Source organism: Saccostrea echinata, unplaced genomic scaffold (genome assembly GCF_033153115.1).
Source record: "Saccostrea echinata isolate AGI-Se365-2 ecotype Australia unplaced genomic scaffold, CSIRO_AGI_Sech_v1 ptg000036l, whole genome shotgun sequence".
Taxonomy (NCBI): Eukaryota; Metazoa; Mollusca; class Bivalvia; order Ostreida; family Ostreidae; genus Saccostrea; species Saccostrea echinata.
Genome location: NW_026889785.1, coordinates 3,408,315 through 3,413,813, shown reverse-complemented (window position 1 = coordinate 3,413,813; position 5,499 = coordinate 3,408,315). Strand labels below are relative to the sequence as shown.

At 32.8% G+C, this 5,499-nt stretch overlaps 1 long non-coding RNA gene across 1 annotated transcript; it reads right to left on the bottom strand.

Annotated features, from left to right (window-relative positions):
• Positions 1–635: 635 nt before the first annotated feature.
• On the bottom strand, positions 636–2,233 carry LOC133200042 (uncharacterized). Its single transcript, XR_009722872.1, has 4 exons — positions 1,963–2,233; positions 1,249–1,324; positions 846–909; positions 636–667 (listed from the first exon to the last, which is right to left on the bottom strand). It is a non-coding gene; the product is annotated as an uncharacterized LOC133200042 (long non-coding RNA).
• Positions 2,234–5,499: the final 3,266 nt, after the last annotated feature.

Sequence of the window (5,499 nt, the reverse complement as noted above, 5' to 3'; positions counted from 1 at the left end):
ATGTAGAGGCTGAATATTTTTTTAAAAGATATATTAGTATCATCTTTCGGCAGCAAATATAATTAATAATTTCAATTTTTAATAAAAATAATATTTCAAATCATACATATTCTAGTGGATCACAGCATTCAACGGTTGATATTTTCTCAAAGATCTTAAAATAAATTATCAATGTGTTGTAGAAGAATTACAAATTAATGAATGTTTTATTTGGTTTGGCAATGATTTAATAAAACATTACAATTTTTTTTTTTATTTTTTTTTTATAAAGACATAGTAATATAGAATTTGAATTGAAACAGTATGAGATAAAATAATTTGAAACAGAAATATTTGCTGGATGGTATTGATATTTGTTCTCTTCTCACAAATTTCTCCCTCCCCCCCCCCCCCCATTTTTTTAAATTTGTAAACGATGTGTACGCACCTGCGTATAAGCAGCTACGCGCCTGTCAGAATACATGCAAGTAAAGATACTCAAATCTTACAGCCTTCAAACTTTCACTCCATTATACTGTTAAAAATTCAAAGTATTAGTTATCTAGAAAATTTATTTAATTAAAAACAGCCTTTCAAATTCAAAGACAAGCTGTAAAGGGATTTCTGGGCAGGTGCAAATATTTCAAACAGTCCATAATTCAAACAGTTCTTCTGGATGAAATCAATTCTGAAAACAAAATGAAATACCATTATGGTAGGTTCATTGGTGTTTTAAAAAAGTGATACTCAAAACAATGCATTGAGTAACATGGAAAGCATATACATGACTCTACTGTTTTTATTATCAAAACATTTCAATAATCTTGCTAGGAATATGTATGGTTTAGAGCTTATATGGAGCATACCTTTTTATTTTATTGGTGGAAACACTTGCTGCCTGAATGAATTGTTCAAATTGTTTGGGAGTAGCTACAACACAATATATATGTAATGAGTGAAAAACTTGATGATTACTTTTGTAGAATGAAATGACATTGCATTGTACAAAACAAACCATGCTATACTATATTTTCTGAAATTCATAAAATAAATGGAAACAAATTAAACTTTTGATACGAAACTTTTCTGGGAAATTGAAACCTATGACATTTGCAAAAGTAGAATTGGTAGCTATACTTAATTTAAGTTAAAAAAAAATCAATATACTAGAGATAACATTTAATTCTTTCACCTATACAACATTTTTAAAAAAATATTTAACACTGGCATACTATAAAATTAATGTGAAATGCTTTAGTGTGATCATACCCAGTGGAGAAATTGATGCATCTATTTTGATAGTTCTAGCTGATGTAAATGTTAGTTTTAACCAGTTCTGTGATAGCTACAATGACAAAAGAATGATACATATAAACAGTACATAAATACATGTATATACATATCAGACTGACTTAATGTACATGTAGTCAGACAAATGAAAATTCAAACATTTTATCTTCATTAATGTAGAAATTCTAGAAATTTACAGCCTAGTGATATAGATAGTAAAAGTTCTATGATGAATTTAAAATATGAAGCACTGGTAAAAACTGAAATCTTAAAATTCACATATTTTTGATTGCCAAAGGTAAAAATTAAAATTTATAGGGTCTTATACTCTTGTATGTACAGTGCACATACATTGTACACTGTGCAGTTTGACTTCACAAATACACTGTAAGTGTGACTGCATCTAAATTATACTTTTTGATATCATGACGTGCTGTGCTTATATTATGTTACATGTTTGTACATGTATGCCAAAGAACAACATCATTGCATATTTAAAAGTGTGCAACTTTCATAATGTGTGTGTTTTTGTGTATGTGTGTGCTTGGGGGTGGAGTGGGGGGTACACACAGGACACTGTATTGCAGTTTATGACGGACTGTAACAATACATCTTATTGTACATGTTCAAGGTTATTTTACATCGATGTAAAGAATAGTATGTCTACATGTTAATACCTATGCACATACACACCTTAATGAACAGAAAGGGACCTAGGGAGATAGTGCGGATCGTCTCAGTTTTCCATGATTTCCCGAAATAACGTCATCATCTTCTCATCAAAAAGATAAACAAGGCCCAGGTCTCTTATTTTATCCCTGTTCTCTTTAAAGATTGCCTGATTGTTGCATTTATCCACTGCATATCTCAGCTGCTGTCGCCACGTTTTTAGATGTAAACAACATTCCGTGTCACCGAGTGCAAGCGCTTGGCTGAAGCCGAATGCAGCCAAATGACACAACAAAAAGAGAATTATTTCGAAGACGTGTTGTTACTATATAAGAGAAAATCACTAATGTTTATTTATTTAAACCTGAAAATACAGACATTCATTACAAATTCTCGCAATCATCATTAAATAGCTTTTTTGAGCTCTATTTCCTTATATGGATCTATCAAGGCGGAGCAACTGTCATGACGTCAAACCTCATTATGACCTTATTACCATATTATCTTCATGTGTAGCCTTAACTGTACTGCGAACTGATCATAGTTACTCTTTGAATCATTTGCCCCAACATCCTTTAAACACTTTGATTGACAACTTACAACAAGCCCCAATTGCAGAACTTGCTAGATCCCATCAAAATGTTACTTTTCAAGTCAATAGGTGTCAGAAATTTGTTAATCAGATAAACATGAAACCAGAACATTCTTGCATTGTCTGCAAGCGGATCTTATTTAAAAATCAAGTTGTTATTTCTAGAGAAGTATTTGAGCAGTTCAATGTGTCAAAGGGGTGTTCATTATGCAGATTTTGTTACACATGCTTAAAAAAAAGGAGATATGTCTCCTTTGAATTATGTTCTCAATAATTTAGAGGCTTGCCAAATACCCAAAGAATTAGAAGGACTCTCCCTTTCAGAGAAGAGGTGCATTTCAAAGTTAAACACTTTTTTCTCATAAGTGTTGTTGCCTGCTTTTCCAGTCAGTCAATTTGGTATGAAAGGATTATTAATACATTTGCCATTGAATGTAACTGACGTATTGCGTGGACTGAAATCTTGCATGAATGATCAAAATTTAGCAATAATATTTCCATCAAGTAACAATCGAATTCCAAAATCTGTAAATGTGGGTAAAGTGGAGTGTGCATTAAGATGGTTGATGCTCAATAATCAGATGTACAATGACCTAGATATAGAGAATGTATTGGACTCTTTATCTGCTTCTGAGAATGAAATAACTTGTGACATAGCAGATATACCTGAAATAGGAACAATAGAACAAAATTATAACATTCCAGACATAAATATGTCAGATGTTTTCCAGCTTAATTGTAATTCTTATAATTTACCCATTTCTTTTTCACTTAAAGATAAAATCAAGTTGCAAAGTGGAGAAGAAATGGCATTCCCAACTTTGTTTCCTTACGGAAAATATGGCTACAACTTTCAGAGATTGAAAAGGCTAACTTTATTACAGTACTATAAAGCAAGGTTATATAATATTGATGACCGCTGGAGGACAAATGTGTCATACCTCCTAAGTTCAGTGAACACCTTTGAAAAATTAAAATTATTTGAGGTTGTTTCTATTTATATGAGAGTACGGAAACATTCATCTGGACAAAGTTTTTTGCAGTTAGGTGAATTGCATCCTCGCAAGCCAGGGGTCCTGAGTCAACACGTTGCCGTTGGACCCCTGGCATATTTCATTCAATATTTCTGGGCTGACTGTAGCGACGTCTTTCGGAAAAATTACAAATCCTGATTGTTTTTCTTATCTTTCAACCAATCACATTAAGCCATTCTATGATAAACAACTTGTAACATGTGCATTTGAGGTGTCAACTGAATCCTTATCTAACTATTTATGAAAGCTTTAATTTGATTGGTGCTTCTCAATGAGAGAAGCAAGCCCACGAATATTGAATGAATTATGCCAGGGGTCCAATGGCAACGTGTTGACTCAGGACCCCTGGCTTGCGAGGAAGGGTGAATTGCAGTCTTTAATAACCCAGATTTGGTTAAAAACTCATTTATGTTCATGAAAAAAATCAGGGGACTGTGGCATACTGGAAAGACACTCTGTTTAATCTGATAGCCATGATTAGAAATATTGGTTGTCCAACATTATTTATGACACTTTCTGCTAATGATTATCATTGGCCTGAATTGGCAAGTACTTTGAATGTACCTCTTGACCAACTTCCATCAGCTGTTCAAAAAAACCCACTTTTAACTGCAATACATTTTGAAAGAAGATGGAGAGCACTGTTACGTTATGTAGCTCAGCTCAGCCTCTTGGTAAAGTACTTGACTATTTTGCTCGCATTGAATTCCAAGCAAGAGGAAGTCCTCATTTGCATATTTTCTTTTGGATTGAAAATGTGCCATCTGTTTTCAATAGTTCATCTCAAAATGAATTGGTAAATTACATAGACAGAGTTATTCATCCATTCCTAGAAATGAAAGTAGTATTCTTTCTTCATATGTAAAAAAAAAAAAATATCAAATTCATAGTCATAGACCAACATGTTTAAGGGGGAATTCCTGTAGATTTTCATTCCCTTATGAGTCTTGCAATAAAACACACATTATTACTGGAGTAGATGTTACTGGAAATAAAAAATTCTATGAAACTAAAAGAGGTCCTGAAGATTCAATGGTTAATGCTTACAATCCAACAATTTTACTTCACTGGCAAGCAAACATGGATATCCAAATGGTAAATGGACCTTTTGGTGTTGCATACTATGTTTGTAGCTATATATGCAAATCAGAACCAAATACTTTAAAAAACGCATTAGCTGAGACACTGCGAAACATTCAAGACTCGGTTGATTCACCACCATTAAGGTCAAAACTCTGCAAAATTGGCTTTTGTATTCTAAAGCATAGAACTCTGAGTGCCCAAGAAGCAGCATATAGAATAGGTCATTTGCAGTTGACATGGTTTTCTAGGGAAGTTGTAAAAGTTCTGACATACACTCCTGAGAAACAATTTAAAAAATTAAAACCACAAAGTCTCTTAAACCAACTGCCACTAAATTCAACAGACATTTTTGAAAACAACATTTATGACTACTACTATGTTAGACCCACACACTTTAATTCTTTGTCATTGTTTTCATTTTGTCGGCAGTTTAAAGTAGTTCGGAAATTGGCTAAAACAATTGAAAGTTACAAATTACCAATTCCTGGAGATGTTTACATACAAAGACGCACACGTCCAGCAGTTGTTAGAACTTGTAAACCTAGACGTGGTAGCGATGATTATTACTTCAGCTATTTACTTCTGTTTTTACCCCATAGAAATGCACAGGAACTTTTAGAACCTTATTCTTGTGTTAAAGATGCTTTTTTAAATAAGTACAGATTTTTTGATAATGAAGCAATACAGATTGGGTTTCAAATGCCAGAGTTAGACTCAATAATTCAATCTATTCATTTGTCAAACATTGAATTTGATATGATGGCTCCAAATACCTGTGAAAATGAAACTGAACCTATTTCATTACATGGAGATTTTGAAGACTCAGAAAATATTCCTAATTTAATCACAGAA